Source organism: Crocodylus siamensis, chromosome 1 (genome assembly GCF_052110815.1).
Source record: "Crocodylus siamensis isolate JL-2025a chromosome 1, ASM5211081v1, whole genome shotgun sequence".
In the NCBI taxonomy this organism is placed as follows: domain Eukaryota; kingdom Metazoa; phylum Chordata; order Crocodylia; family Crocodylidae; genus Crocodylus; species Crocodylus siamensis.
Window position 1 is genome coordinate 283975706 of NC_143395.1, and position 13451 is coordinate 283989156.

Genomic DNA, 13451 nt, shown 5'->3' on the forward strand with positions numbered 1-13451 from the left:
TAGATGGGAGACAGTTTTATAGAATTTGAATTTGGTTATACAAGCAGACATGATCTTGTTTCCAATATGTGTTTCAGTATCATCTGAAAAGATTATAGACACAAACTAATGCAAACTACACTATACTACACTACACAGCACTAAAGTTTTAATGCTAGATTGTTTTCATCAGAAGATTGCAATAATGATTGTAATTTTTTAGGTGCTAAGCAGAAAATGTAATTTAAAAGAATATTGAAAGAGAAAATTACAAGTTGATTGGTAATGGACTTAAAGGCCAAGTACAGACCTTACACTTTTACCAGTGTAAGTAATTGGAAACTGGTCTATACCCGTAACAGAACAGAAGACTGATTTTAAAATGATGGAGGCCAGTCTAAGATTTGCCCTTCTACCCTCCTCCCCCCACCAAAGGGTGAATGTGTGTTCTGTTTGCTATCAATCTAAATTACACTGCTGACATAAAACTGTGCAACGTAGATGAATCCCACCTCGGACTTTTTGAATGTCTGTGCCTAGCCAAATAGAATTAAAAATATATGGAATGTGCTTCAAAACTACATGATCACTTGTTCTACTGCAAGAAGGAAAACAAGGAAAACATTAGTGGAAACTGGGGATAATTTTAAAACTGTAATATATACAAGTATCACATCAGTATTAGGAATCAAAAGACGTATTGTAAGCAATTACACATTTCTGAAAACATTATGAACCTTAGTAGGTGCAGAAGAGCACGAAAAGATAGAAGTAAAACAAGTAATATTTAAAGTTTCATGAACAATTTCATAAAAAGTGCAAGGGGACTAAAGAAAACATCCAAGATGTGATTAAATAGATGCATATGAAACCAGACATAAACAAAGAGAATTTCAGCAAAATTTAAGAAAAAAATGAGTAAAAGAAAAAGTATTGGCACTCTAAAAGTAACAGAATATGCTACAACTACAACAGCATCCGGCAATGATGAGCAGAAGACATGAAGAGGCTTTATGACGTTCTTCAAATCTCAAGATACAAACATAAAGCCTTTTATTTACAGCGTGGATTCTAAATAGCTCTAAAAGGTGATCTCTAAAATCACTGGTGCAAGAATACCTCAACAAAGTGTGACAAGAAGCTGTAGAAATCAATTTGGTTTTCATTCAGGAATTGGAACAAAGGAAGAAACCCTAACCACAAGGAACATGCATTAGAAATAGTTTAACTAGAAAACTAAGGCAATGGTAGAAAGCAGGGCTGTGCAAAGCTTTGGTTTCTGATTCGATTCAGCGGAGATTCAGCCCAATTCAGTGGCTGAATCTCTTAATCTGAATCAAATCAGGAGACCTTTTCATCTCTCCGAGTTGAATTGGAACCCTCCAAATTGATTCGGGGAGATTCGGAAAGATCCAACGATTCAGACATAGACACAGCTTTAAATGTTTTTACTACATACCTCAAAGTACCAGGCAGCTCGTGAATGCTGAGATGGTGGGGTGGATGGAGAGTCCCATGGGAGTGCGGGGGGTTCCCAGCATGCTCAGCTGCAGACCTGGAAGTGGACCAGAAGCACTTCTGGTCCACTTCCAGATCCACCGGGGAGCACGTGGGGGACCCCCCATGCCCTCCCAGCTCGGCAACTAGTACGTCCTTGTATGTATGTATGAATGTATGTATTAATGGCATTTTATTTTAATAATGGAAAAGGTGGATTTTGGGTTACTTTGTTTAACCTGAAAATTGGGAATATTTTTAGATCAGAGAAAACCAGGATCCCTTGCTCATTAGCATGGACCACATTATCATTGGACCAACCAACATGAATTATCACTTCTGGGTTTTATTCACTTACTCCACCCTTATCGTATATTCCACCACCTGCTTATAGTGTCCCTCTGCTGTCTACATTTGCCAAATGGGGTAATTGCTATGTAACAGAATGAATGGACACTGATTCAATGCTAACTACATAAGCACACAAAAAACAATGGTAAAATGCTTTAACTTCTCTGGAAATTCCATCACTGACTTCAGAATAACTGTTCTTAAAAAAAGAAAGGGAAGAAAAAAATGCTAAATGTGTTGCAGAACAATCATCCATAGACTGTATTGTCATGTAGACATCAGAGGGACACTTGCAGGAGAAAGAAGATTGCCACCACAGCCATATGATCACACCAGCTGCATAGTGGTGGTCACTGCTACCCAGGTGTGTTGCAGTTGCCCCGGGAGCCCGGTTTCATTGTTACACCTCCATTTGTTGCCTATGAAAATTCATGCTTCCCTGAACCAGTTACTCTCTAAGTTTTTACCTTGTCCTGCCTTTTGCTTGACTCCAGGCTAACCTGCCTGTGCTTCTGTGCTTATTTAATATGTGATACAGTATAAACTCATAAATCTAGATATAAAAAATCTGGAATTCTTGAAAATCTGGCATTTTTCCCCCAAACATAGAGGAGGAAGCTTGTATGTGGCAGCTGCCACCACCATCCACCACTCTACTCCACATACAGCTGCTGCTCTGGGACCAGTCGGTTCAAAAAACCAGAATTTTCAAACTTCTGGCAGGTGCTTAGTTCTGAGCATGCCAGACTTACGAGGTTATACTGTATTCTCAAAAATGCACTTCGAATGCTACATTTCTTTTGGGTAAGGCACATACTTTAAAGTCCTCTATGTTCAGAAGTCCTATTTGACACAGGTCATCCCATGTTCCCCAACAGGATTTCCTGGAATTATCATTTGCACTGATTGAAATTTCTAGCTGTTTTCAGTTTCTTAACTAGATGGTTAAAATTCAAGATCAAACTTACATACTTTACACTTCAGCATTTTCAAAGAGATTAATATACAGATGAATCCTGTAAGGAACAATATTATAAAATTATGTTCCAGCACACAAAGAAGTAACTCAAATATCGCTGATCTGCTATGTTATCAAATTAAATTGACCATATGGAGAGACTAGAGAGAGATTTAATATAAAAGCAGGGGTTATGATTGGTATTAAATATGATGATGCATTAGACTACGTTGGAGTTCATTTCAGTAATTTTGTCATTTTGCATATCATATATGTATGGGTGTGTGTGTGCACGTGCATGTCCCAGAGCATGACACTGACACCTGCTTGCACATGCACACACATGCACACATACATATACATATATTAGGACGCATATATACAGACCTGCGGCTTGTACACACACACACACACACACACACACACACACACACACACACACACACACGGTATTAAATATGATGATGCAGTAGACTTTGCTGGAGTTCATTTTAGCAATTTTTTTCACCTTGCATGGTGTGTGTGTGTGTGTGTGTGTGTGTGTGTGTGTATTAGGGCTATGCAAAACAGCACTTTCATTTCAAATTCTGTTTTGCCATTTCAATGGGACAGTCTTTTTTTCAAATTTAATTTTGTTTCAAAGCACTGTTCATTGTTCTGTGAAAAGCAGTTTGTAAATTCAAACAAGCACTGATCCTTGCTAACCTCATCACCAGAAGTCAACTTCCTGCAGCCCAAAACACACTGAATGAATCCAGGCTATGCCATGACAAGACATACAAACTCTGCCAACAATATCTCCAGTATGGAAATATCTTCACAATACAATACATATCTCCATATACAATACAAATACAATACAAATACCAAGCAACAACTGTGCACCACAATGAGTGCACGCCAAAAATCTATCAAAGACAAGAACACAACATCACCTGTCTCCGATCTCTCAAACCTGATCCTCCAAGGGAATTTACAAACCACTTTTCACAGATGAGCCTATGAACTGCACTTCATCAACCTCCTTATTACAGAAAGTCATGAACTCAATATAGACATTTGAATTCTGACACAATACAACCTGCCGGACATCTGCTGGACACCTGCTGGACTCTCCAGGTACCTCTCTATTTTTACCTGCACTGCTACATCCTTCTCCCACCCCTGACACTAGCCTGTCCCTCACCCCCTGACACCTCCATTTCCACTTTCATTTACTGGCTTTCTTGCCTGCATTGCATGCCAGTCTCTGGCTTCTTTACTATTCCTTCCGTCCAGGACCAGCACGCACATAAACTGCAGGTGTTTCCTCAGCCTGACAAAGAGTTTTTCAACCCAAAAGCTGGCATCCCAGGCAGCTAGGCTGAACTCACTTGGATCCTAACAACTCCACAGCAACCATCAAGCCTCAGGCCTGTCAAAGGGATGATGGGTCTGAGCTTTCCCCAGCCAGGACTCTGTGTGTGTGTGTGTGGTGGCTGGAGGTTATGGGGCTGCCTATCTGCCACTCACCAGAGGCAGCCTTGGTCCTAGCTTGGTCCTAGGGCTGTGGCACTACTGGCAGTCGCACCAGGCCTCCTGACCCTGGCAGAGTGCAGGGTCATATCCAGGACCTGGGGCCTCCTCCTTCCCCATAGCTCCAGCCCAACCTCCAAGTTCGTCCTGGCACAGGAGTTCAGCAGGGATATGTTCTTCCCTTGCTGGCTGGTAATGCAGTGAGTCCCACCTCCAGCTCTGAGAGTGGGGCATTAAATGGTTTTTTAAAAATGAAAAAAAAAAATAGGTGTCAATGGAGTGAGGAGGGTGACATTCACTCCATCTGCAGGTGGAGCTTGGGGAACCCCAGCAGTGGCATGTTCACCTTCAGGAACACCAGCTTCTTCACCAAACCAGGATGCAAGCAGGTGTGGTGAGGTGTCACTACATCCCCAGTAATGCTGAACAGCCTCTCGCTTAGAACGCTGATAGGTGGACAGGACAGGTGTTCCTGGGCAACCGTGGCCAGATCTGGCCATATCTGGCTGCGGCTTGCCTAGTAGGCCAAGAGGTCTCACAGCAGTGGCTCCACATCCTTGGTGAGAGAGGCAGCCACCAAGGGCTGAGTGCTTCCTGCTTGATTGTGGGATCTGGTGCCTCTGGTTCCCACCATGGAAGCCATGCACTTGGCCCACATTGGCAGCACCTGTGGTGGAGGAGGAGACTGGCTGGTGGATGGTGTGCTGGCATGTGGATCACCCTCTTCCATGTCCTCCCACCTCCATCGTTCTGCCTCCCTGACTCTCTTCACCAGCACCTCCGTCCACTGATTCTGGTTTTGGCTGCTGCATACACTCCCCTTCACCCTTGGATCACACATGGTGGCCAGCACATGGACCATACTGGACTGCAAGGGATCAAGCCATTTCATGATGCCCTCCTTCAGCCAGCTCACCAGTGCCTGCACAACTTGTAAGAGTGTCTTGCCCCAGCCAGGAACATTGATCCCCTGGAAGTTCTCCATTTGGCTCTGAAGATCCCTCACTACAGAGATCACCTGGCTAAGGAAGGTATCACCAGTGCTGAGGTTCTCAGTGGCCTCAAGGAAGGGCTTGAGGACCATCAAGATCTGGGAGATGGTATCCTACGCAGCTCTGTTAAGAGGGCCACCGATCCCAATCTCCCCAAGCAAGGCCATGTCATGGATGGCCTTCTGAGCATCAGGGATGTGGAGTTCCACTGAGTCTCCACATCCTGCATGATTTTGTACTGTGGGATGTTCAGCTCTGCCTGTTTGTCCCATAGCATCTTGCTCCCTCTGATGCTCCAGTGGAAGTAGCCTGTCACCTTCCTGCATTTGTAAAAGAGTTTGCTGGTGGTGCTGGTGCCATCATCAGAAGCCCTGTCCCCCTCCAAGGCATCTCTGACAATGAGGTAGAACTTGTGTGCCACACAGTGGATGCCAACAAGTTGGCACCACAGACTGCCTTGACCTATTGGCCCCATTGTCAGTGACCATGAACCTGTGGGTGAGCTTTCCCTGCCAATAAGCCATCCATGCACCAAGTGGTTCATGGCCCCCATGTTTTCTGTTGCCATGTGGGACTCATATATCACCTCAGCTTGAAGGAGAGCACACTGATGGCCTGGCTGGTCACACCAGTGCCCTGTGAGGGAGAGGTAGGTGTGAACTCCACTCTGGCTGCTCCAGAAGTCCAAGGTGAAGTGTAAGGCCACCTCTGGACCTGTCTTGTGCAGCTACTCCATCAAGTACTCCCTGCATTCCTCATACAGGGAGGTCACCACCATCCTGCCTATGGTGGCGTGTGAGGGCACTTGGTATGATGAGGCCATGAGCATCATGAGCCACCTGGACCCTGGCCACTCAACTAAGGAGAAGGGCTGGCCATCGACAGCAAACATCTCCCTGGGTGACTGTCATGGGTCTGGGTGCTCTTGCTCATCTTGTGCACCCCATTCTGTCCACCTTTCCCTCACTATTCCAGGGTGGCCTGCCTCTGCTTTGTGGAGTCAGGGGCTTTGGAGCGAGAGGGGGACTTCCCTTCAGGCATGTTCCCACTGGTGCCAGGCTGAGGAGGAGCAAGGGCAAGAGGGTAGTGCCTGTGGGGATCCAGCAACATCCCTGTGGTGCTCATGTGTTTTGTTCCCTTGTCCCAGCTAGTTTTGGCTTGGCAGTGCAGGCAGATAGCATATGTGGGATCATGTGCCAGCTCAAAATGATCACAGACCACACTACCCACTTGCTTTTGGGGTGTGGGTGCATGTGTGGATGTTGCCTTTTCCCCCTCCTCAGCAGACAGAGGCACAACAACAGGAGAAGCAGACTCAGCTGAGCCACTTGCCTCCACAACCTGTACCTCAGCCTCCTCTGAAGTGCCTTCTGGGGAAGGAAACCTGGCTTTAGGGGAGATCAGAGGGGTTTGGAGCACAAACTCAGGTGATTTCCCCTTCCTTTCCAAGAATTTCCCTTGCTAGGGCACTCAGATCTAGATCCAGATCCAGCTCTTCCTCTGGCACTGGAAGGCTCAGCATGGGAAGTGAAATGGGGGTGGAGGAGACTGTCATGCTGCTTCTTGTCATGGTGGTAGTGGGTGGCATTATGGCTAATGCTCTTGGAAGGGATGCAGACTCAGGCACAGGCAGTGCCACTGGCACTGCTCCCCTCTCCTTGCTGCTTGTGGAAGCCTCATCCCTCTTAGTTGTAGGAAAGAGACTGTGTCTCATTCTGGGAGAGGCAGAATTTACATTTCTCCCCCTCTTCCAGGCTTCCCTGAAGGCTTGCCAGCTGCCTTTCCAGTACACTTCAAGGTGTGTTTCATAGTATCTTGTCTTTACCTTGGTGTGTTGGAAAATCTGTCTCTTCTTCTGTAATATTATGTGATTTATATAATATGTAGTTAAGATAACTGTATGTATGTGTATTTATGTAATGTATGTATTTATGTAATAAATAAAATAAGATATATAAATGGATGTATGTGTTCCTATAAAAAATCTATATTATAATATGCAATATAATTATGCTGTGCTTCCCTGTACACTGTGAGAGAAAGCACAGATTTGAAAAGAATCAAAATAGACTAACAAAAACAAAAGAGGATTTGGGGGGGAAGAATAAATTGAAAGGAATCATTGAATAGAATAATAATATAAAAGGGTATAGAAAATAAAAGTTATTACTAGGCTAGCAAGTAGGAAATGATTGGTAGTAGTAGCCTTTGTTGTCTGATGCTGCTGAGCTTGTGGAAGACAGCTCAGAAACTGACCCCAAGACAGAAAGTAGGCCAGTTCAAACTGCTGCTTTTTATACTGTTTTTCCATCTCTCCCCCAGAGTACTGGGGTTGGAAGGGACCTTAGGGAAGGATCACAGTCACTTGCCAGCTGCACAGTCAGTATCAGAGCAGTCCTTCCCCAACTTTTCCTCTTCCTTCTCCTTACTTTTTGGTTCCCTGCAGGCAAGCCCAGCTTCAGCTTCGAAAATTGAAACGTTTTAGAACTTTTGAAATGTTTTGACTGCCCTCATTTCATTTCACGGCTGTTTCGAAGCCCTTCGTTTCATTTTGATTTTGCTGTTTCAAACTTGAAATGAGTCGAAACAGCATTGAAATGAAACAGCTGGCAAAATTTTGCACAGCCCTAATATATAAGTATATATATGGTATTTTTGTTCTCTCTACTCATGTCCTTAACACTGTCTAACTGCCAGGCTTCAGCACACATAGGGATGGAGTGGGTGGATACAGCTTGTTTCTTGGCAGGAGTCTCAGGCTCATCAGGAAGCCAGTATAGAAGTGGCAATAATGTCCCAGATGAATATCCCATCTCTTTCACAGTTAGTAAATGTGTACAGTTCAATTCCTACGTTTTTATTTTGAAATGTTCTTGTATTTTAATATGGCATATTCATTTTCCCACAAACAAATGATTTCAAAGGCACTTAAACACATGCTTCAGGTTTCATATGCTTAAAGTTCAACATATGCTCGCAGACTCTCAGCACTCATTCAGCAAACACATGACATAAAAATATTTTAAAGTTTTTCTGTCATTTAAAAGGCAAGAGATTCAAGTAAGACAGAATTAAAAGTGCATGTAAAACTGAGGAGCATTTTATTTACCTCTGCCAAAATCAGGTGATCATTAAACAACAAAGCTCCAATCACATTTGCAGTGGTAGTGGCATGTTTGTGATAAAATACCCCCACATTTATCACATAGCACTGCAATTCTGTATGCGCTTTTGCCTGGTGCATCTGCAGTCTGTGCACTAATCCACATATTTGTAATAGCGGGGGAGGGGGGAGGCTCTGCAATGTGTAAGAGGAAGCTGTTCTCACAGCTTCGCCTTGATGGATACAGTGCTTTCAAAGATTTGATTTGTAAGTAAAATGTAATTTGTGGCTATATCATTTAGATAATAAAGTTGTTGAAGATATAAAAGTGAGCAGGCTTTACCAGTATATCAATGCTTCTTGAAATTGTAAACTTGTGCATGTTAACTGCAAGCTTCAGTAATTGCAAAGGAGTATACATGATTAGGAACTTTAATGAATACAAGCTATCAAGGTCCCCCATTTCCTGTCTTGCCTCCAGAATTGACAAAAAGTATTGTTCGGTATGTGGGGGAGTTCTTCACGTCCAGAGGACAAGCTAATGATAGTTGCTTCTGCAGTGCCAAAGACAATATTTTGGCACTGAAACGTGGATGAAGGCAGCGTTAGCCTTCCAAAGCATCCAGATTTAATGTCTGTGTTTTATATTCTGCCTGTTCCTATTAGTGCAGCGTTCCTTGTGGTCTCTGGAGATACAATACTCCTGCCGTGCAAGGCTCTGCAAATGCATTCAGACAACTGATTCGTTATTAAAAATTACAGCCATAAACTGTGTTAGATTAGCCCAAGCCCAAGCTGTTTAATAGCTGCAGCCTTGCTGCATTTCATCAAGATGTTTCAATGAGTAGCATACAAAATACCATCTCCCTCCTGCTAGCTGACATATCTGAATATCACCACCAGTGGGCAATAATGGGCTTTTTATTTTCAATCCAGGACCTGCAACATTACACCTATTAATGAAAAGAAGAAACAAGAAGAAATAAATGTCCTAGGAACCTCTGCCACCTCTTACGGCTGTTCCTGTTCTATTAACTCCTGGTTTAAATGACCCAGTAATTTTTCTTTAATATTGCCTACGCAGAGCTAAACTATCTCTCTATCCAGCGTTAGATGCCTATGTTGTAGTTACAATCAGTCTTTTATAAACTAACCTTCCTTTTCCTTCTCTGCCCCCAAATATAAATCCAGAAATTGAATATTTTCACTGTTTAGCCTGAAAACATACTAGTATCAAATATGTGACAAAATCCACTTGACAACACAGCAGGCTAACAGCTTTAAACATAGATAACACCAGAGGTGTGAAATGAAATATTGAACCTGAATAATGCAAAAGGTGCTACCATAAATGCATGGTACAGAAACTCAGTCCCAGTGCTACTGGGATTTGAAAGAGAAGAGAAACTGCTGGAATGGATGAACACACAGAGAAACTCCCCTCACCCCTCCTGTTGTCTACATGTCTGCTATATCTATGTACAATGTGCTTACACACACACACGTGCGCGCGCGCATGCAGGGATGCGCACACATATGTGTCTGTCTTTATTCATACTGGCAATGTGATATTTGTCTTATTTGGTAGCTTGATTAGCAAGGCAGAGAGGCAGAGTCTAGAAACTACAAAACAGGTTATTGAAAATTACAGTCAGAGACAGCCTTCAAGTAGGGAGAGCTATAGCAAATTGCTCCAGCTAGCACGTACATTGGGAAGGCTTTGCCCCTCCCCAAGTACCTTCCAGAACAAGTACATTTGTAACAACTTGCAGAGCACTAACAGCCACCTGCACCATATTAACTATCAGCAGTACCAGCATGGTGGTATCAGGAATATTGCTCTGTGCATTGTGATACTAGCTTTGAGTTTTTCTTCCATGTGCTGTTAGTTTATTGGCCTGAACCCCATCATGAGGGCTGCCATACAGTCAATTTCTATCCTTACCTTTTAGCTCCTCTAACAAGACCTTTGGTAATGTAATTTTCTGTTAGCATGGAAATGGAAGAAAATCTTCTGACCTGGCAAAAAGGATATGATCAGGGATCCAGGTCATCTGTTTCCCACAGAAAAAGAGAGGAAAAAGCAGATTTCCCCTTCTAACAGAGAGAAACGTGGATTTTTCATTTTAATAGAGAAACATGCAAATTTTGCACTTTAGTAAAGAACTCTCTGTAGCCTGGTCAGGCAAGGTCAGGCAAGGGGTGCTATAGGCATGTATGTGGGCTCTGGTGGGGAGTGGGATGGGGCTGCAAGTGGCTCCTCAATCGGGCAGACAGGGTGGGGAAACCTCCACTTCTGCACACACTCCTGGGGAGGCAGGGGGGACTTGTGCCCCCACAATTTGTGCACAGGGTGGGGGCAGGCTGCTTTCTGTGGGCTCAGACTCCCCAGGGGCCTTAGCAGCCTGACAGGAAGGACCCAGAGCAGCAGGGCAGAAAGGGGCTGGGTGGGGAAGCTCCTTGCCACTGCAAGTCCCATGTCACACTGGCAAGGCATCCCTTGCCTGTCTAGCACCAGTGGGGGCGGTAGCATGGGGTTGGGCCCCTTGCTGCAGTGGGGTGGGATAGGAATGCATTGCCAGGGCAGCACAGAGCTCACAGCAGCAAGGAGCTTCCTTGCCTGGCACCACTCTGCCATGCAGAGCTGGAATGCAGAGGCCCCGTGGGGCAGGGGGCAGCCGGATGGGAAGCCCTAGCCCACAGCGGGCAACCACCACCCCTGCCTCATCCACAAATTGGGTCCCCTTGCTCCCTTGGGAGTGTGTACAGAGGCGGGGAGCCACACCTGAGCCTGCAGCAGGTAGACCACACCCATCCAGGAAAAACCTGAATTCCTGAATGCCTACTTTGCTTCGGTATTTTCCTGGACCATGGGGAAAGTCAAGCAAGATATGGCTCAGAGAGGATATGCCAGAACTGACAGCCTCCACACTGTGGATGCTGGGTGGGTGCAATACTAGTTAGAAAAGCCAGACATTTATATGTCAGCAGGACTGGAGGGACTCCATCTGAGAGGGTTGAAATAGCTGGCTGAGATCATAGTGGAACCCCTGGCAAAGCTCTTTCAGAATTTGTGGTGAATGAGGGAAATCCCTGGTGATTATGCCCATCTTCAAGAAGGGGAAGAGAGAGGACCCGGGCAACTATAGGCCAATCAGCCTATCCTCCATCCTAGGGAAAATCCTGGAAAAGTTCATTAAAAAATCTATGTATGATGCATTCACATAAGGTAAGATTCTGAATGACAGCCAGCATGGCTTTGTCGTGGGTAGGTCTTGTCTTACCAATCTCATCTTCTATGACCAAGTCTCTCATCACCTGGACACAGGAGACATGGTAGACATTATACACCTAGACTTCCAAAAGGCTTTTGATCTAGTATCCCATGATATCCTTGTGGGGAAACTGGAAGATTGTGGGCTCACTGCCCTATAGTTCAGTAGGTGGGAAACTGACTACACGGTAGAACCCAGAGAGTTCTCATGAGCGTATCCATGTCGTCCTGGCATAAAGTGGCCAGTAGTGTCCCTCAGGGGTCCGTGCCTGGACCAATGTGTTTCAACATCTTTATCAATGATTTGGATAGGGGAGTGAAAACCTTCCTGGCCAAGTTTGCAGATGACACCAAGTGGGGCAGTGTGGTCACACCAGAAGATAGGTTGCAGGTACAGGTCGACCCGGACAAACTCGAGAGTTGGGGAGACCAGAACACTTCCAAGCCTAAGGTGCTCCATCTGGGGGCAAACAACCCTTAACATACATACAGGTTTGGTGGTGACAGCTTGATTTGCACCATGGCCAAAAGGGACCTAGGGGTAATGATTGACCATCCTATGAATATAAGCCATCACTGTGAGGTGGTGGTCAGCAAGGCAAACAACATGGTGGCATACATCAACTACTGCATCCCAGTAAAACTAAGGAAATGATACTCCTGCTGTACTCTGCACTGGTGAGACCGCAGTTGGAGTACTGCATCCAGTTCTTGGCACTGCACTTCAATAAGGATGTGGAAAAACTTAAGAGGGTCCAGAAAAGAGCCACCCATATGATTAGGGACTTGCAAGGCAAGCCATAGGAGGAAAGGCTGAAGGACCTGGGCCTCCTTAGCCTAAAGAAGAGAAGGTTGAGAGGGGACTTGATAGTGGATTACCACTATATCAGGGGAGTGCACCAGGAGCTCCGTGAACAACTGTTCCCTAGGGCACCCCTGGGGAAGACCAGGACCAATGGATACAAACTCCTGGAAGACGGCTTCAGACTTAATACCAGGGAAAACTCCTTCACAGTCAGGGTGTCCAGACTGTGGAATAAACTCCCTCCAGAGGGGGTGCAGTCACCTACCCTGGAGGTTTTCAAGAGAAAACTAGACAGTCACCTCAATGGGGTCACCTAACCCCAGCTGTCTTCCTCCCTAGAGCCAGGGGGCTAGACCCAATGATCTGCAAGATCCCTTCCAGCCCCTAACCCTCTAAGAATCTATGAACCCTCCTATGGGCTCTGTTCCAGCCATGCTGCCCAAGGGGGAAGGAGAGCCAGGCTCCATCTCTGTTGCAGGAGCTGCCGCCTCCCATGGATGGCAGCTGGGGCTTGGGCACTGCTGTGGGGGGCAGGGGGGCTGTGGACCCAGGTCCCTGGCCCCTTAGTCCTGGCAGTTGGGGGCCCCCTCCAGCAGGGCTGTGGGGGGGAAGGGGACTGTGGGTGGCATCAGCAAGGGGCATCAGCAAGCCTGGGGGGTTGGGAGGGAGTGAGGGGCACCAGCAGGGCTGGGAAGGTTTGCGGGGGAGTGAGCAGTACCACCCTGGCTGGGGGGCTGTCAGGGGGAGTGAGGGGCACCAGTAGGGCTGGGGTGCTGTGGTTTGGGAGTGAGGGTCTTGGATCTGTGTTTTATGAGTGAAGGGGGCAAAAGGAGCTCTGATATTCTATGATAAAAAAATTGTGGGCTTATTAAATTAAAGCACTGGTAATTGCTTAAAATAATAAAACATAGTGTTCAATTGATACCTATATATATATATAGTGGCATTTCATTTTAATTGTGGATTTGGGGATTTTT